The sequence below is a fragment of the Bubalus kerabau genome, chromosome 3, assembly GCF_029407905.1.
Source record: "Bubalus kerabau isolate K-KA32 ecotype Philippines breed swamp buffalo chromosome 3, PCC_UOA_SB_1v2, whole genome shotgun sequence".
Classification (NCBI taxonomy): domain Eukaryota; kingdom Metazoa; phylum Chordata; class Mammalia; order Artiodactyla; family Bovidae; genus Bubalus; species Bubalus kerabau.
Genome location: NC_073626.1, coordinates 139,792,647 through 139,813,371, shown reverse-complemented (window position 1 = coordinate 139,813,371; position 20,725 = coordinate 139,792,647). Strand labels below are relative to the sequence as shown.

Genomic DNA, 20,725 nt, shown 5'->3' with positions numbered 1-20,725 from the left:
GTGAGCAACACATGCAAACTGAGCTGGAGAGTAAGTGGGCAAGGGCTATAGTGCAGGACATGGTGGGACATGTGAGGTGATAGGTGAGGGTGAGAGGCGGGCCTGGCCAGGGGAAGAAGGGACTTACATAATACCAATAACAGTGAATTAGTATTCTTTTGTTTGTTTGTTTTTTTAGTTTTTTTAATTTAATTTTAACTGGAGAATGATTGCTTCACAACGTTGTATTGATTTCTGCCTTACAACCATGTGAGTCATGTCTGTTTGTTTTTAGGGTGAAGCAAGCTGCAGGAGTGAATGAAACTGTGAAATGACTGAGAAGTTAGAAAGCAAAAGAAGGAAGCCTGAGGAGCCCCCTGGTTTCCTCTTATACACAGATAATCATCTCCTGCATATTGACCATCTGCTGTCAAAGCAAAATTCCAGTAGACCAAACTTTAAATGCTTCCTTGCTGGCTCAGACGGTAAAGCATCTGCCTGTAATGTGGGAGACCTGGGTTCAGTCCCTGGGTCGGGAACACCCCCTGGAAAAGGAAATGGCAACCCACTCCAGTATCCTTGCCTGGAAAATCCCACGGATGGAGGAGGCTGATAGGCTACAGTCCACGGGGTTGCAAAGAGTCGGACATGACTGAGCAACTTTAAACTTTAAATCTTCATACCAAGGTAACAAAATATTCATTTTCTTCTTTTTGTTTTTACTACAAGAATTGGTAAGATTTCTATTTAGGTTAAAATGCCTTCCCAGGATTGGTTAATAAATGTGGCATAGTCTTACACGAAAATATTTGTTATTAAAAATGATGCCATAGGACAATCTTTAAAGATGTGGGGAGTCGTTCATGTTTTATAGAAAAAAAAAGCTGCTATCTATGATTTTATTTTATTTTAAAAGAAAAAACAAAAAGATTACTCATTCCTTATTTCTGAGTCTCATTTTCCTCTTCTGTAAAATAAATGTATTAGATTAATGATATCAATGACCCTCTCTAATTATAAAATTTTGTGACCTAGAAAGAATATCTTCTTTTCCATTTGCCTTCCTATGTATATTCTCTTCTTCCTTCCCATTTTACAGATCTGGAAAACAAACAATAGTTCAATAATAAAGTATTTATATACCATTATTTAACCTGTAAAATTCTGTTATCTATTAGTAGGTTGTGTGCTACTACATAGAAATAGATATTTGAGTATTTATTGTGTACTTAAAACTTTGATAAAATTAAGAATTTTATAAAGAAATTCTACCTTCAAGGAATTTATAACCCAGTTGGAAAATAATAGAGATTCATGTATACAAGCATGAATAAAAATGCTAAGTGATAAAAAACAATAGCAACATTATACATTTCATCACTGCATAGAAACCAGAGAAGGATCCATGAGCTCAGCATATACACAGATCTACTCCTGAGGCACCTTAGTCAACAGAGGCCCCACCAGTACCACTGAGGCCCCACCAGCCCTCCCAGAGCTTTCAGGTTCTGGTGGGGATGGTCATCCCATAGGCCTACTGCCCCCCACCACACAGCTGGAGGGAGCTGGCCTGGCCTGTAGTAGGGTGCTCCTCTTTAGTCCTCCTGTCTCCCTGAAGAGGATCCTGTCTGCTGTATCTGTCTTCCCAGCCTGACCCATTCATCCTCTCTCAGAACAAATCCAAATGTGGAGCAGGGCTGCTGTGCTGCTGGGCCTTCTACTACCAAGTGCTGAAGGACCTCATGCCAGGGAATTATGGTCACTGATTTCATGGCGCCATCAACCAAGAGCAGAGAAATATCAGCGAAGTCTCCCCTTCACAGGTAATTTCCTTTTTCCCTTCCCCAAGATTGTTACCACAGGGCATGGACTATTTATTTACTCTTAGGCCTGCTCAGAGGAGCCAAGATTAATTAATAATAGCTCATTGGTTTATTTTGATTCCCAAAGTAGTAATCAAAATATTGTGGCTAAGTCTTATTGACCAGTGCAAAATTATCTCAAATTTATTCCAAATAATATATTTGAAACTAAAACATAAGAATGACTTGTAATTTCTTTTTATCAGCCCAGATTATACTACCTTAAATCTTAAAATACTCACTCAATAAAATTATGAGTTGTTCATTTGCATTTATATTCATAAAATGACATGTATTCATATTTATTATATATAATTAAACTTTATAACAATAAATGCCAGAAGTCTGTAGAAAAATGAGTAAAGGACTCAGAGTGAGAAATCCATGTGGTTAATAAACAAACATAAACATGTTTAACTAATGAAGAATTGCAAAATAAAACAGTAAAATGACATTTTCATCTTCTAGGCTGGTAAAGATTAAAATTTTTTTCTATGCCACGTGGCTTATAAGACCTTAGTTCCCCAATCAGGGATCAAACCTGGGCCCCTGGCAGTGAATGCACTGAGTCCTAACCACAGGACTGCCAGGGAATTCTCAAGATTTAAATGTTATTGAGGATATGAGGAAAGATACTTTCATACACTATTGCTTAAATTATAAATTAGTAAAAACTTTCTAGGGGGGCAATACATGTTCGGTTAAAAAAACCTACGTAACATGTTTCCTATTTCTAAGAAGGCCTAAGGAAATAATTAGACAAAGGCACCAAGCCATAACTGCGAGCATGTTCACTGTAATATATAAATAATGGTGAAAATAGTACTAAATGAGCATTAATATAGCATGAGGAGGTATATTTTAAAGACACAGTGTTCAGCTAATTCATTAGCTACAAGTTGTGATGATATTTTCCGTGAAAGCTTTGCTGAGCATAAGATAACTGGGGCCAGAAAGGTCAGTGAGAAATGTCTCAATTGCTTTACCATGGTGAGTTGATTATGTAATATGCCCTTAATGGAACTGCAACTTGCCAAAACTCTCTCCCATACTTTCCTAGAGTCTACTTGTTTTTTCAATAAAGAACGTTTTCAATCTACTCAGAAATGGTAACTTTAGTACAAAGCTTTCAATTGTTTTGGAGGGCAAAAAAAGAAACTCTAAACTGGTTCAAAGAAACAAAGGGACTAGAATTTCTATTGAAACCAGATGTTCTCATTGTGGTTGTATTTCAATGGTTATCAGCAGTCAAAGCCTAAAGTCCACATCTTCAACATGGCCTAGCTAATGTGAGTCATCCACTAATGACTGGACAAGTTACAATTGCCCTGTAAATCCAGGACCTGCCATCCATGGATTCAGTCAATTGGGGATAGACTATGTTACATTGTTGCTGGCTTATTCTATGAGGTTAGGCCTACTATGATTTTCTGTATCGAACAGGTACAGACTTTTTTCTTGTCATATTCCTTAAACAATATGATATAACAACTATTTATGTAGTGTTTAAAGGTACAACCATCCCTTGGTATCTGTAGGGAATTGGACTATATTATATTAATAATATCTAATATAGATATTATTAGTTAGTTCAGTTGCTCAGTCGTGTCCGACTCTTTGTGACCCCATGAATCCCAGCACGCCAGGCCTCCCTGTCCATCACCAACTCCCAGAGTTCACTCAAACTCACGTCCATCGAGTCGGTGATGCCATCCAGTCATCTCATCCTCTGTTGTCCCCTTCTCCTCCTGCCCCCAATCCCTCCCAGCATCAGAGTCTTTTCCAGTGAGTCAACTCTTTGCATGAGGTGGCCAAAGTACTGGAGTTTCAGCTTTAGCATCATTCCTTCCAAAGAACACCCAGGGCTGATCTCCTTTAGAATGGACTGGTTGGATCTCCTTGCAGTCCAAGGTACTCTCAAGAGTCTTCTCCAACACCACAGTTCAAGAGCATCAATTCTTCAGCACTCAGCTTTCTTCACAGTCCAACTCTCACATCCATACATGACCACTGGAAAAACCATAGCCTTGACTAGACAGGTCTTTGTTGGCAAAGTAATGTCTCTGCTTTTGAATATGCTATCTAGGTTGGTCATAACTTTCCTTCTAAGGAGTAAGTGTCTTTTAATTTCATGGCTGCAGTCATCATCTGCAGTGATCTTGGAGCCCAAAAAAATAAAGTCTGACACTGTTTCCACTGTTTCCCCATCTATTTCCCATGAAGTGATGGGACCGGATGCCATGATCTTTGTTTTCTGAATGTTGAGCTTTAAGCCAACTTTTTCACTCTCCTCTTTCACTTTCATCAAGAGGCTCTTTAGTTCCTCTTCACTTTCTGCCATAAGGGTGGTGTCATCTGCATATCTGAGGTTATTGATATTTCTCTGGCAATCTTGATTCCAGCTTGTGTTTCTTCCAGCCCAGCGTTTCTCATGATGTACTCTGCATAGAAGTTAAATAAGCAGGGTGACAATATACAGCCTTGACGTACTCCTTTTCCTATTTGGAACCAGTCTGTTATTCCATGTCCAGTTCTAACTGTTGCCCCCTGACCTGCATACAGGTTTCTCAAGAGGCAGGTCAGGTGGTCTGGTACTCCCATCTCTTTCAGAATTTTCCACAGTTTATTGTGATCCACACAGTCAAAGGCTTTGGCATAGTCAATAAAGCATAAATAGATGTTTTTCTAGAACTCTCTTGCTTTTTCGATGATCCAGCGGATGTTGGCAATTTGATCTCTGGTTCCTCTGCCTTTTCTAAAACCAGACATATATAATGTAGATATTGTTAATATAAGTCATCTAATTTAAAGTATAAAGGAGGTGTGGATAGGTTATATGCAAATACTATGCCATTTTTATAAGATACTTGAGCATTGTAGGATTTGACTATCTGTGAGGGTTCTGGAAGCAATTCCCTACAGATACCAAGGGATGATTGTACTGGTGTTTTGTGTGTATGTGGGTGTGTGTGCAAAAGAAACAGATACTATTCTAGCAGTTTCTCTCTATGAAGAACTTGCTATGTGCTGGGCCCTATGTGTAAGCATCTATCCAAACGTATAGGATCAAGTGTTTTCTGTATTATATAAATGAAAAAAGTAGAGAGTATGAGAAGTTAATGGCTTGCTTAAGGTCATCCAGCAGGGATTCAAGCCCATGGCAAACTATAGCCTGGCTCATGCCTTCCATGTTGTACAGCCTCTCCGCATTTTATAGAGAAGAAGAGATATAAGAAGAAAGGGTCATAACAAGACTGATATTCAACTGGCAAACACCAACATGGCCAAAATGACTTTCTAAGTGTTATTTCTGTACTAATTGAAAACTGCTTTCTATCCTTAGCCTCTCTCTGCCCCCGAGTGCTCTTCCACTTTCTTCCTATGAGAACCCTCCCCCTGCCCCCCTGGACCCCCCACCGCTCCCAGCCTCACCCCATGCAGCAACTAGAGGGGCTACACCTGGCCCAGCAAGGGGCTTCAGGGAGTCTTCTGTTTGGGCAGCTTGGGGACTATTAAGTCTCTGCACATCACCTGGGAGGAAAGGAAATCCTAGTGAGGATAGGGCAGAGGGAGCATCTCTGGAAGTTACAGCTTTGTTTGCCATGTGTCATCTCTAGCTACTGTCTCTTACACTTTAAAGGTTTCCTTCCCATCAGTTATGAGTCAGTCCCATGTTCACTTTTTGCTGCCACCCAGGACCCAGGCATGAGGTTTGATGTTTCCATACAGCCTCTTCTTTCCTGGTAGCATTATTTTTTCACATTCTGCACTGTCAGCTCCAGAGAACAGCCAAACGTGATTGTGGAATTTGGGGGAATTTCATCAAATCTAAGGCATCGTTAGATGCCTGTTCACCATTGTGTATATATAATATATACATAAAGTATCAGGAAGAAAGAAAAAACCTGTTAACTAAAATGTGACACATGAAGTGCTGTACCATTATGAGTCAGTCACACTCACCTCTTGTTTTGAAATTTCTTTCAGCTATTCGGAAGGATTGGGCAATGTTTCTGTCACAATAGGCAATCCTTCTGTACATGTCTCTGTAATAGAACATAATATAGATTCATCTACCTGTGGGTGTCTTCCTTTCTTAGGTTCTGTAAAGACCATGGCTGGTTTATTGCTTTGCTGAAAATAGGTAAATGTGGTCATTACTCCTAAGAGGAATATTTGTATCTTTAATACCAAATTTGCATTCTACTATTGTTTCTATTTTCTGTGTGTTTCTAAAGAAACTTTTCATATTAAAGTTGAATTGTAATGTAATCATATTGCAGATATCTTAAATGGTGATGAAACTTATGAACTATCGACAGTGCATATGACTCAATTAAGGTGACAATGATGTGAACAGCCAAGACCAGACACAGGCAGGGACAACTCTGTTGTGATTACTATCTGACCAGCAGTGATTATAAGACATATTCTTATTTCAAAGATTTTACACTTGAAAATATATTCATCTGATTAAACTTTGCCATGTTTATTTGATATCAGTCAATTAAACTTTGCAGGTGCAAAGACTGAGACTCAGAGCAGTTAAATACTCTAAGGTCACAAACTTCATAATTGACAGAGCCTAGAATTAAAATCCCAGAGAAGGCACTGGCACCCCACTCCAGTACTCTTGCCTGGAAAATCCCATGGATGGAGGAGCCTGGTAGGCTGCAGTTCATGGGGTCGCTAAGAGTCGGACACGACTGAGCGACTTCACTTTCACTTTTCACTTTCATGCATTGGAGAAGGAAATGGCAACCCACTCCAGTATTCTTGCCTGGAGAATCCCAGGGATGGGGGAGCCTGGTGGGCTGCCGTCTAAGGGGTCGCACAGAGTCGGACACGACTGAAGCGACTTAGCAGCAGCAGCAGCAGAAGCAGCAGAATTAAAATCCAGGTCTCCAAAACCTATGCTTCTTTTCATATAAATTTATTATCCAAATGGGGAGAAAAGTCAGCCCTCTATGAATACTGAGGACATAATTGGTGCCCCTGGAAACATTTACTAGTAGAATGTCCCATCTACAGCCTTGGGGGGTGCTTCGCTCTTAATAGCTTGCACCTGCAGACTCCTTTAGAGAGCTACCACAGGGCTATGCAAGCAGCTTGATGCTTCTCATAGTTGAAATGTAATGGGAGTTTTCATGCCTTCAGGGCAGCCAAAAGTCAATGACTAACTAATGCAGGAGTAGAAAGCTCAGCTCCTTTGCCTTGAGGCAGGACAGATTCTGTGATGATCAGAGTTTCACGACCAGGCTGAGGCCAGGACTTCATCAGCGTGGCCTGGCTTTTTCCTCTTCCCTAACCGGCATCTCCACTCTTGTACTTTCTTGGAGCCTTACCTTAATAAGTCACTTGCACACACATCCTCATCTCAGGGTCAGCTTCTGGAAAACATGACCCAAGATGATGCAGAAATAAGTGAATAAGGCAACATCATATGTTGGACTATAGAGTCCATGGAATTCTCCAGGCCAGAATACTGAAGTGGGTAGCCTTTCCCTTCTCCAGGGGATCTTCTCAATCCAGGGATTGAACCCAGGTCTCCCGCGTTGCAGGCAGATTCTTTACCAACTGAGCTATCAGGGAAGCCCTACATAATGTCAATGGAATGTGCTAATTGAGCCTGCCTTCATCGCTCTTCCAGTCCTGGGGTAAGTCCTATGTTTCCTGAATTTCACAGTTACAGTTCTGATGGAGTAACTCAACTTCCATCTTCAAGTTCTTGGAGCTTTAGTTCTAATGGAGACCTGCCTACTCTGGGTCCTTTTGGACTCCTGGACCTCCTTATTCTTATTCGTGCTCAGTTGTGTCTGACTCTTTGTGATCCCATGGACTGTAGCCTGCCAGGCTCCTCTGTCCACGGAATTTTCCAGGCAAGAATACTGGAGTGGATTGCCATTCACTACTTCAGGGGATGTTCCTGACACAGGGATTGAACCTGCATCTCTTGCATATCCTGCTTTGGCAGGGAGATTCTTTACCAACTGCACCACCTGGGAAGCCCTCTGGGTCCTTTTGGACTCCTGGTCCTAATGATGATCTTTGCTACATTCAGCATCAGTCACTGGGGTGGACCCTCTCTGAAACTGCCCCTGCTGCTGTTGCTGCTGCTGCTGCTAAGTCACTTCAGTCGTGTCCGACTCTGTGCGACCCCATAATGGCAGCCCACTAGGCTCCTCTGTCCCTGGGATTCTCCAGGCAAGAACACTGGAGTGGGTTGCCATTTCTTTCTCCAATGCATGAAAGTGAAAAGTGAAAGTGAAGTTGCTCAGTCGTATCCGGCTCTTAGCGACCCCATGGACTGCAGCCTACCAGGCTCCTCTGTTCATGGGATTTTCCAGGCAAGAGTACTGGAGTGGGGTGCCGTTGCCCATTTTCATTCTTGTCACTATTCAGGCCCGAATTGAGATTATTCTAGAGGCTGAGTCCCTGTGCTCCACTTTTGACATCAGTAAAGTCTGAATTTTCTTTTCCTTTTCTTCTTGTAAACAGTATGTTTAGAATCACACAGTGCTGGAACTGCAAAAATTCTGAAAGTACATTTGTCCAACCACAGAGAGGAAGTAACAAGCTCAAGGTCAAAAAAAGAGCTGGAAAACTATGTCTAGAAACCACAGTTCTGTTTCTTCTACTGCCATGCCCCTGGCTCTAGAGTTAATGTATTTCTGAGTAAGACACAGAACAGATCTGATTTCAGGGAGGACTATTTTCTTCATTTTGTGTGAGAAATTCAAATCCCACTTACATTTAAGAATACCTGAATTATTCTCCCTTACAGTTCTCCAAGTCCACATTTATCTTTCAAGGAAGAAACCTAATCTCTTCACTTTTTATCTGGGATGCCCTGGAAGCTCCAGTTTACTTGTTGGGGCCCAGATAATATGCTTCTCTTACTCGTGCCTGCTCTGTGGAAAGGCTGCCTCAGAATTCTATCATCTCAGAATTTGATCCCTACTTGCTTGTACCACTAGGAGGAACAAAAGGAAAGCCCAGAAAGAACATTGACTGAAAAAAAATGACACTCCAGGTTTGTGCTGTGGTAGCGCCCCATTTCAAATCTTTTCTGGGAAAATAGAGGCTAATTTGCTTAGGGCTAGGAATTTAAGAGATAACTGATTTTGGATGTCATTTACACGTGATAATCCTACACTGAGAAAAGCTGTGCTTTTTGTCTTTAACAATGTCTTCTGAGAAGTGGGAGATCCGTGCAGCTGTCTGATGACATCACATATGTTGTTTATCCTCTCTGAGTCTCACTTACTCTACTTTTACAATGGTTATAACAATACTTTTCTCTCTTAGCTTACAGTATAGGGGGGAATCACCTGAGATCATTATGAGAAAGCATTTTTTAAAAAATTGAAGTGTAGTTGATTTATAATGTTTCAAGTGTACAGCAAAGTAATTCAGTTATATATCTATATATATATATTCTTTTCCATATAGGTTATTATAAGATAATGAATATAGTTCCTTGTGCTATACAGTAGGTTCTTATTTTTACCTATTTTATATATAGTAATATGCCTCTTTTAATCCCAAATTCCTAATTTATCCCTTTCCCTTTTGGTAACCATAAGTTTGTTTTCTTTGTCAGTGAGTCTATTTCTGTTTTGCAAATAAGTTATATTTGTATAATTTTTTTTTTAGATTCCACATATAAGTGGTATCATACATTATTTCTCTTTCTCTGTTTGACTTACTTCACTTAGTATGATAATTTCTAGATCTATCCATGTTGCTTCAAATGGCATTATTTCATTCTCTTTATGGCTGAGTAGTATTCCATTGTATACACACACACACACACACACACATATGCCACATCTTCTTTACCCATTCATCTGTCAATGGAAATGACAGCATGTACTTAAAATACATTACCTTCTCTTTGGTCCTCACTTTCTGCTGTGTGATATTGGGCCTTAATGAGTGAATTAGATAAAGCATTTTCCTAAACTTCAATCACTCATATGCCACCTTCATGATTTTTACCATATCCTCACATTATACATACTATCATCAATTTAACATTCATATTTAAATAAACTGACTAGGTAAATGTAAATATATTATTAAATATATAATTTGCTAGGCAACTCAAATTATTTGAAACAATAATATCTGTGAAAACCCAGGTTTGAGTTGGTATTTACATTTATTCCTAATATGTATTAAAATGAAAAAAATTCTGTCTACAATCATCTATTTAACCCCAGTAAAGGTTGTGTTGGCTGGACCTTTGTTTTGTCTCCCCATGGCTCCGGGCTCTACAGAGGGAGATGGTGTAGAGGGACCTCTCTGCAAAGTTGCTGGGAGAAATTTCCATAAAGCCCTTACTCTAAAAAAAAAATGATATTCTGCACTTTGGAAAATGAATCACCTGTGTATGTTGGATTGCTATTAGCTCTTGGAAGTTCTCAGCTAGTGTACAAGGTGTACGGTGAACCTGTCACAAGAGGGTGGGGAGTGTTGTTAAATTTTGATGAACACATACCAGTTAATTCTTCCTGGGATTCAGTAGATATGTAGTTTGTTATATGAGGTCTGTCAGCTGGAATAGGCTGAGGGGGCTGTGTGACACGATGTACAATGGCAGAGAATTTGCTTGGATGTGAGATATAAAGTCATTGCCTTAACAATGCGCAATAGAGCCTGGTCAGGTAGTAAAACGGTCTTCTCAAATAGTAGCGGAGTGCTGAAGGTGACCAACAGAATTGCCGCTTTGACAGTCACAGTGACACTGTTCCACTGCGGTACAAGTAAACTGTAATTCCTGCTAACTAGAGTTTAGTATCGTCTGAAGGCCTTTCGAGTGTGCCAATGGTATTCAAACATGTCCTCAGATTAAAAAGGCTCAGAACTGACGGCATAATACTTTAGGTGGTTACAATGCATACACCTGCTTAAAATAGCGGCCCTTAATGGTAGTGTTACTGGTGGCAATTTCAGGAAAACTTGCAAGCCAAGATATTAGCGTAAGAAGAAATTCTCCCTCAGTCTGATAATCTCAGTTATTAAACATTCTGTTTATATATTACAGATGAGCAATTGGTAGAATCAGAGGGGGAAAGACCCATTTTGCTGTTAGGAAACAGAAGTGAAAGTCGCTCGGTCATGTCCAACTGTTTGCAACCCTAAGGACTATACAGTCCATGGAATTCTCCAGACCAGAATACTGGAGTGGGTAGCTTTCCCCTTCTCCAGGGGATCTTCCCAACCCAGGGATCGAACCTAGGTCTCCCACATTGCAGATTCTTTGCCAGCTGGGCCACCAGGGAAGACCTTGCTGCTAGGGGTATTCCTGAATGCCTTTTCTGTCATTTGCTATCAACTGGCACTGAATTGGGGCTTTCCTGGTGGCTTAGCGGTAAAGAATCTGCCTGCCGTGCAGGAGATGCAGAAGGTGCGGGTTTGATCATCGGGTAGGGAAGATCCCCTGGAGGAGGGCATGGCAACCCAATCCAGTATTCTTGCCTGGATAATCCCATGGACAGAGGAGCCAGGCAGGCTACGTCTTCGGGGTTGCAGAGAGCCAGACACGACTAAAGTGACTTAGCACACATACACGGCCCTGAATTATTTGAGATTAAGTCTCCCATCTCTGCCTAATTCCAGTTATATATTCCCTAATTTACTTATTTTCTTATTGAATTAATTTTGATGAGATACATTTTTCTAGTCAGTTGTTCCCCTAATCTGTTTTCAGTTTATTGCCAACAAGGTGTTCTCAATAGTCTCTTATTTTTAAAAATCTTCGTATTTATAATAGTGTTCCCTTGTTACTCCTGATATTGTCTATTTATGCTTTCTCATTTGATTTCTTTACCAGCTTCCAGAGTTTTGTCGATTTTTAAAAAAAGTCTTCTAAAAGAGCCAAATTTTGGCTCTGTGGATTCGCTCTACTTTAGCTTCTTCATAATTCATCTTTACACCACATCCCCTGGCATGCACTGCAATATTTATATGTGAAAAGTCCCCTAATAACTCAAAGCTTTTGCTCTGAATAAGTGAAAATTCCCCCAATCTGGGAAAATTTTAAAAAATTTCTGGGTGGGCATGTTTCCCTCTTTTTGTCTACTTCTCTAAACTCGTTTTAATATTATTGCTTGAATGCTATTTCTTTGGACAACGCTTTACGCAGTTATGGGTTTGCTCCCTCTCAGTTTTGCTGCTGCTGCTGCTGCTAAGTCACTTCAGTCGTATCTGACTCTGTGCGACCCCATAGATGGCGGCCCACCAGGCTCCCCCATCCCTGGGATTCTCCAGGCAAGAGTACTGGAGTGGGTTGCCATTTCCTTCTCCAATGCATGAAAGTGAAAAGTGAAAGTGAAGTCGCTCAGTCGTGTCCAACTCTTAGCGACCCCATGGACTGCAGCCCACCAGGCTCCTCCGCCCATGGGATTTTCCAGACAAGAGTACTGGAGTGGGGTTCAAATCTGAAGCACAATAAGAAAGCTATGCTTTAAGGGCAGTCAGTGTGGCAGATTGGTGTGGTTTATTCTAGAGAGCTCAGGCTCAAGTTGAGCTCTGAAGATGACTGGAGTTTGGATATGCAGTGGGGTGGGTACATGAATGTGGCGTGTGTGAGTAGCAGTGAGATGATTTCCCTGAAAAGAAAAAAAAAAAAAAAAGCCTGGAGATTCAAAGTGATCTCCTTCAACTAGCCTCATCTGGGCCCCATTATCTCTGGCTCTCTGTGTCTTGGAGGCTCAGGCCATCTTTCAAAGCCTCAAATCTGTGCTGTTCCCTCTCACCACATGTCCTTTGAACACCCTCTTCCCCCTGCTTGGGACTCTCTTCCCTGCCCCTGCCACTTTCCCCCCACTTTATTTCTGTTCCTTCTCAGAAATCTGTGTAACCTCTGTCCTTTCCTCACAAATACTTTTCTGATTCCCACAAAGAAGGTCAAATTCCCCTACTGCAACTTATCATAAGTGTAATTTTTTTTGGCTGTGCTATATGGCTTGCGGGATCTCAGTTCCCCCACCAAGGATTGAACCCAGGCCATGACAATGAGAGTCTGCAATCCTAACCACTATGCCACCAGAGAACTCCCACAGGAGTATAATTTTAGGTTAATGACGTGATTCCATGATTGGTGTCCTTCTGCCTCTCTGGCATATAAACTTGAGGTTAAGAACTACGTCCTATTTTTTCACTTGTGTCCAGTGCCTTACAAACAGTAAACAGTCAGGCAGCAGTTGTTTGATTTTCTCTCATTTGTTAAATAGTTAACATGACTTAGTTGTTAACATAGTTAACAACTTGTTAACTAGTTAATTGCGTGCTGCTGCTGCTGCTAAGTCGCTTCAGTCGTGTCTGACTCTGTGCGACCCCATAAACAGCAGCCCATCAGGCTCCCCCATCCCTGGGATTCTCCAGGCAAGAACACTGGAGTGGGTTGCCGTTTCCTTCTCCATTGTGTGAAAGTGAAAAGTGAAAGTGAAGTCGCTCAGTCGTATCCGACTCTTAGCGACCCCATGGACTGCAGCCTACCAGGCTCCTCCATCCATGGGATTTTCCAGGCAAGAGTACTGGAGTGGCTTGCCATTGCCTTCTCCAAGTTAATGGTGTAGAGAGCTGCAAAGTCTATCTCCAGAGGCATAATGTTCAGACAAGAGCTGCTTGACCCAGGATTGCTCAGAATTTCAGAGGCCTATGAGGCCTATGTTATTCCCACTTATTAAAATAAATGAAGAAATGCAAAATGACTTAGAAAAACTGTGCTATTTTGAATGTTTACATTGAGACAATTACTTTAACACATACAATGCATAATACAATATAATTATGCTGCCCTAAATAATTATAGGGTTTATTAAATTATCCTTTCATTGTACTCAGGCAGTGTGGACTGGATTGGGGTTCAAGCATAAAGGCAAATGATGCTGTCTTTCTTCAACCCCATTACTGTATCTTTTGGTTCAACAAGATACCTCCTTTACTTGAGGCACTTTGTGGAAATGATGCCCAAGCCTGACCACCCCTACCCCACACAAGGATATTAACCTATCCAAAGAAAGAACCTTGGGAAAGGCAGAGATATGGATACAGACTCTGGCAATTTCTCACCTGCATGGTTTTACACCCTAATCTGGGAACACACCCAGTTCCTCTGCATGGCAGGTTAAGCTCTGCAGATGAGTTGAAAGTGTTCAACAATCATATCTCCTTGATGCTATGAGCTTCATGACCCTGAGTCCAGGATCACCAAACAACATGTGATTTAATCTAATTTCCAGTGTTCATAGCACTGTGATCCAGGTCATCCTCTATAATTTCCCCTCACTCCCACTGAATACACTTAGAATATTGCTGCAGAAGATAGTCACTACATCCAGAAATTCTGGGAATATCTAAACCACCGGACAATTTCTCAGTCACAGGATTTGTTAAGGATTAAACAAATATAAAAAATATTGTATAATACATACTTCAAAAGTAGAGGTAGATAGCACATGTACTATGAAAATTCCTGGGTTAATGTCAGTCTTTAAATGTTGTTCACATCTTTTCTTCTTTTCCTTATAGATGAATGAGAAACCTTGAGATCATTTGCCTTTGTGTTTAGATAAGTATTGTGTGACTAGGAATAAATGTCTTTAAGTGGAGTGTTCACAGCCTTTTTTACCCACTAAAAAGAATTCTGAGTCTAGCAACTCCCACCTCTCCCTTTCTCTGAGAGTTGAGGAGGATTCTGTTTTTGCTAGGCTGGTTTCTGGGCTCTGTGATGTAGAATGGGGACAATAGTAGAAAACAGAACATAGAAGAGATGGGTTGGGGTATTTTCATAGAAAAGGCCAAAATTACTCACAAGAGAAAAAATTAGAGAAAAGGGTAGAAAGAAAAGAGAAGAAAATCTAAAACTACGAGGACCTTGACTTTCTATAAGGAGTTTTGTAATTGATGGTTGAAGGCAAGAAGAGAGAATATGGACTTGATGGGCAGTTCTTTCCCATGTAGAGGACACTGAAAGTGGTGGAAGTGAGAGAGAAGACATTTTTAAAAATACATGTATTAAAAATACACCTCCCTATACTTGATGCTTTCTGAGAGGGATGATATTGATGATTTTATTAATATTTACATTAGTTTGGTTGCTGGACTGTTGCACTGAATGCCAAACTGCTCTGAGGTTGGGCTTATTTGGTTCCCAGTTCGATCCTTGGGTTGGGAAGATCCCCTGGAGGAGGGCATGGCATCCCACTCCAGTATTCTTGCCTGGAGAATCCCTATGGACAGAATAGCCTGGTGGGCTGCAGTCCGTGGGGTTGCAGAGTTGGACATGACTGAGTGACTAAGCACACACAGCACAGTTCTATTTGAGTTAGAATTAGATATTGGAAGAAGAAAGTTGTTTCCTCATTTAATTGTCTTTCTTCTTTTCTCAGGCTTTGGATCTTTTCTCCTGATTTGGTCAGATTATGACTTTTCAGAAAGTTGTTGGCTTGGATATAGCTTAGTGTCCTAGCCTGAGTTCTCCCAAACCAGATCCTGAGGGAAAGGTTTGAGTTCAGGTAGATTATTTAGGTATGTGATCCCAGGGGAAGGGAAACAGGGAAGCAGCAGCCACCACAGGTCTGTGGCCACTGACTCTGGCACCGGTGCGGATGACTGTGCTCCATCCTGTGTGGCCTTCTGGGGAGCTTTAAAGATGTCTTAAAATTGTCCTCTGGGGAAATGAACAGGGAAAGCATGTATTACTGGCTCTAATTTCTCCTGGTTAAGTATGGCCTCATAGGATTCAATTGTTCTGGGCCTTTGGCTGCTGCCTGCCTGAGGACTGAGCAGTATTAAAAGATAAACTGAGGCATTTAAAACGTTTTAGGAGTTTATCTGTGGAAGAATTGATTAGAATCTGGCAGTACCAAACCAGAGGTAGTTAGGAGCACTCTGCTGGGAGTGGAGCTGGAGCTGGAACTGTAGAGAGATGCTTTACAGAGGAGATGAAGAAAAAAAAGGAAATTACTTAATTGGCTATAGCTTAAAGCTTGGTTGGCTGCTCGTGATTGGCTTTGGATTTTGTGACCTTGGGCTTTTACAAGCTTAGATTTTGGTTTGCTTAGTAGGCCATCTTGGAATTAATGCCATCTTAGTGGCCTCCTTGTTCAATTAAGTTAATAGTAGGTTCTCATGGATGTCCTACTTCATGAGGTTAGAGAAGGCCCAAGGCCTAAAGCCAAGGCCCCCTGGTGTGGAACAGAGACAAGGCAGCCTTGGCTGGACTTGCTCAGGGCTGGTCACAGTCTAGAACTGGTTGTAAGCAGTGGTGTGTGAAACAGTATGTACAAGAACAGAGACTCCTCTGGGGACAGGGCAGAGTGTAGTCCTGGACTGTGTATGTCAAGGAGAGCAGTGAGAGGGAAGATTATTGAATGAAACTCTGTAGACTTACTAGGCTGAGCAAAGAATACAGACTTCGTCCCAAGAGCAGTGGGAAACAGTGAAAAGCTGATGCAAAAGAATGACCCAGCCAGATTTGTGTTTTAAGAAAAGAAGCTAACCCTGATCACAGTGTGCAGGGTGGATTAATTGGGGTGGATGTGGTATGTGGGGATGTGGTAGGGGTTGTTATGGAAAGTATGAGAGCGGTTGGAGCAAACATACAGTCCAGGTGAGAGACAGTAAGGATCTGAAATCAGGCCGGCCGGAGGGGGTTCCTGAGAGAGCTCCAACAGGGAAAGGCTGGCCAGGAACTGACTCAGTGATAGACTTGTGACCTGGGCTGAGTAGAGCAGAGTCTCACTCCCTTTGAATCACAAGCTGTAAGGAGGTGACCCCAAATCTAGGGCTGTGTTGTTCTCCATCATACTGTACCTGAACTCCTTTTAAACACTCTGATTACTGTTGAGAAAAACAATCTTTCAATACCTAATAATGAACATACCATTGTGTTTGTTTTGTTTTTCTCCTAGGGCTGCGAGAATGAGGCCAACACATATCAGATGCTGGGGGGTATGGGGCGTGTGTGTGTATGTGTGTGTGTGTGAAAGAGAGAGAGAAAGAGAGCCCGTGCATGAGTTGCTGTGGAGTTCCTGCATCAAGTCTACCCCCAGGCCTGCTCTAAACTCTACTTTTCATGGTTTGATGGTTTGTTTATATGAACATGTAATTTCCTCTTTTTGGCTTAAGCTGCTTGAGTTGAGTTTCTCATAATTAAGAATCCTGACTGGAATACATTTTCGTGTCTAAAACTTTTTTTCTATTTCAAATTATTTCCTCAGCATATATTCTTTGAAGGGAAAGTAAAAGGTTCAAAATAATCACCAAGTTATACCATATCTAGAAAAGTATACCTTATTTCACTATACTCTTTTAAGTATTGAGTAATATAATTTTTAAGCCTTTGTTAATTTCTTAGGTTAAAAAAATATTGTTTAAAGTTACTTGTTTTTAAATGCTAGTTGAAAATATTCCAATTCTATCTGTTTTATACCTTTTTTGGGCAAATCGTCTAATTATATCTTTAACCTGTTGTCTTTATTGGGGTTCAAATGTCTTTGCTTTTGTAAAAATCAATTTTTATTCATTGTCTCCAGGTAAAGCCTATTAATTTGCCTGTCATATTTATCTCAAATATTTTTCCTAGCTTGGTTGCTTGCTTTGAATTCTGTTCATTATTCTTTTGGAGTTACAGAAATTATAAGATGTTACGTAGTCAAGTTGGCATTTTCTTTTACAGCTCTTTGATTTAGCAGAAAATAAAGGAGACCTATTTTCTGTTCTTTAGTCTTTATGTGGTGGCTACAGAAAAAAATTTTTTTAAAGAAATGACTTTTTAAAATAGAGTAACAGTGAAGAATGTGGCAGCCATGGAGGCTCTGCTTGGAGCTCACTTGAAGAAGGAGATCACCTTTCATCTGTGAGGAGTGCAGTGAGCTGACCCTCTCTAGTTGCAACACCGGAGGATCTGCTACAATGTTTGAAACCACCCTCTTCCCAGGCAGCTCCCAGCCAATGACTGATCACAGCAGAGGGACTTGACCTGGCCTTTGCTGGTCGATTGCTCTATGAGCCATCTGTGTGCTGGACTGCATTGTCAGATGACGTGAAACTTCTCAGAGCTGCACTGCAACCTGAAGCTCTTTCTCCCAATCTCCCTTCCTCCCACCGCTCTTCTTTCATGGGTGCCAGACCAACACTGCGGTCTGAAGGTTTCCCCTGCCTATTCCTGCTCTTTTTGCCCTTCTCACAAGTATTACCTGCAACAAGTAATACTTTTCACAAGTATTACCTGCAACAAATCTTTGGCATCTTTATCTTTGTTATGACATGTGCTTCCTAGAGAACATAAATGACAGTTATTATTTAAAAAATGAAGCCATTCAGAGAAATACAACAGAGAAAAGAACAAATCAAAGTAAGTCCTCCTGTTGCAACACATCCACTGGTGCACAGAAGTAGATGTAGAACCGCTGGGCGGCTGGCTGGGTGAGGCATGGGGCAGGGATTTCTGTGTGTTCTGTCCACTTCTTAAGCTCACATTAGAACAGTGTCTGGCATATAGTGGGTACTGACATGCTCGTTCAATGAATGGACAGATCAAGCAGTTTATTTTTTAAAAAAAGTTTTACTGCAGTATAATTGACTACTCAAATAATTTTCTAAAAATGGGACGATACTATATTTTTTCCATTAAACAAAAACAATACTGAGTTTAATTTTACTTTATGAGAAGGAAAAGCTTTAGTAAAACAAGGAATTTCTGAACTGTAGAAAAGGTTCATCATCCTAAAAGGTAATGGTTTCTGGTAGCATCACTCTAAGATTTAAAAGTGTTTAAAAAATTACCTAACATTTGATATTTTCAATCATTTTTCCAGACCAATTTTTGAATTATGTCACCATTCCTTAAAAAATCCTCTGAGATTTAAAAAATGGAAGTATTTTAAGCCTATAAATTTATTTGTGATAAACTGATGTCCTTTCAATATTCATCTTAAAATCTAAAAACATAATATGTTTCTGCATATATGCAAATCTCTGTATCTCTTCAACTTGGATTTGCATTTTAAAAAATTATACATACCATGCAAATCTCTCATAAAAATAGTCCTACTTCTAGGTACTTTAGAGTTTGTGAGATTGTAAATATCATTTCAAAGCAATTACATGATAATTTAGAATAATACAATTTGTTGCTCTCTTGAACAATCCAGAGTATGAGGACCACAGAAGACTCGGAAGTGAAGAGCAAGTATTAGTAGCCGCACATCCTGTCAGATGGAGGCCTGCTACCCGCTCTCAGCAACTTCTCACCTGATCCCCGTTTTTGTTTAGCTGGTCTTCTCCTTGTTGACAGAGCCTTTTTGCCACCAAAGGGACTAACTGCTGAATTTTAATATCAGCTTCCCTTGCAATGAGAATCTGGATATATGAGATATAAAAGGAAATGTGTTGAGTATCTAGGAAATATTTTATTTTTTTCTTTAATAAGAGAGAGACAAGCAGGAATAGAGCCCACCCCCCTCACTTTCTTCCTGTCTTTGAACATTGATGTGTGAGAATGTGATGCCTGGAGTTGTGGCAGTCATCTTGCAACCATGAGGGGAAAGTAGATAGAAGCTCATAAAAGTGACTTGATGTCATCAGATCACTGCATCTATCAACTCTGGAATCATCTAATAGAATAATAGAATGTTACCACTTGCTCTGGAATGTGTCTTGTGTCTGTTACATGCAGCCAAAACCATATTACCTGATACACTTTCTAAATTTGCCTTTGCCTCTTTCTGCTCTTTGTCATATAACCCATTTCTAGTTGATAGTTCCACTTTGAATGTCTCAGTGGCTTAGTTGGAGAAGGAAATGGCAACCCACTCCAGTATTCTTGCCTGGAGAATCCCGTGGACAGAGGGGCCTGATGGGCTGCTGTCCATGGGGTTGCACAGAGTCGGACACAACTGAAGCAACTTAGCATGCATGCATGCACTGGAGAAGGAAATGGCAACCTACTCCAGTATTCTTGCCTGGAGAATCCCAGGGACAGAGGAGCCTGGTGGGCTGCCGTCTATGGGGTCACACAGAGTCAGACACGACTGAAGTGACTTAGCAGCAGCAGCAGCAGTGGTAGCTTAGTTAATACCTCCAGATCCCACCATTGCTAGCTCTCTGCTATCCCATACATTTTTCCTCTTACCTCTTAATTTAAAGCTCTATTGACTGGCTGATTCCTCTACGCCACCATTCCTTTAGGCCTCCAATACTTTGGCCACCTGATGTGATGAGCAAACTCATTAGGAAAGACCCCAATACTAGGAAAGATTGAGGGCAGGAGGAGAAGGGGACAACAGAGGATGGGATGGCTGGATGGCATCACCAACTCAATGGACATGAGTTTGAGCAACCTTGGGTAGATGGTGAAGGACAGGGAAGCCTGGAGTGCTGCAGTTCACAAGGTTGCAGAGAGTCAGACATGACGGAGTGACTAAACAACAACTGCACTAGGAACCACCCCATTGCTCCTGGGGAGAACCGCCACCATAGATGAGAAGATAAACTGGCTTCAGTGTGCTGTGACATTGAAATCCCTGAGAACCACAGGGAGAAAAATTGCATAAGTTATTACCAAAAATGTGCATTACTTAGAAATTCAATATTAAATAAGAATTTTAAGATACTGACTCCATGTATGAAAAACCAGAATTCAGAAGCAGTGTGGGAACCCATGGTAATTGTGTAGTAAATCACTTCCAAGGACCCATGGAAAGTTGCTGAAATAAACATATGTTTAAGCATCTTTAAAAAATAAAACTAAAAAAATGATTAAAGTAAATTTTCATTATTGTCTTAAAACCCAAGAATATCAAATGTGTTTTAAGGACTACATTGTGGGGCTGGATTTCTGTCCAGTTTAGGAAGTATTTCAAAATGAC

The 20,725-nt window shown here is 40.8% G+C and overlaps 2 long non-coding RNA genes across 2 annotated transcripts; one reads left to right on the top strand and one right to left on the bottom strand.

Annotated features, from left to right (window-relative positions):
- Positions 1-906: 906 nt before the first annotated feature.
- On the bottom strand, positions 907-7,320 carry LOC129647798 (uncharacterized). Its single transcript, XR_008712514.1, has 3 exons — positions 7,187-7,320; positions 5,805-5,887; positions 907-1,080 (listed from the first exon to the last, which is right to left on the bottom strand). It is a non-coding gene; the product is annotated as an uncharacterized LOC129647798 (long non-coding RNA).
- Positions 7,321-7,374: 54 nt separating this feature from the next.
- LOC129647797 (uncharacterized) lies at positions 7,375-19,696 on the top strand. Its single transcript, XR_008712513.1, has 3 exons — positions 7,375-7,498; positions 17,533-18,210; positions 19,010-19,696. It is a non-coding gene; the product is annotated as an uncharacterized LOC129647797 (long non-coding RNA).
- Positions 19,697-20,725: the final 1,029 nt, after the last annotated feature.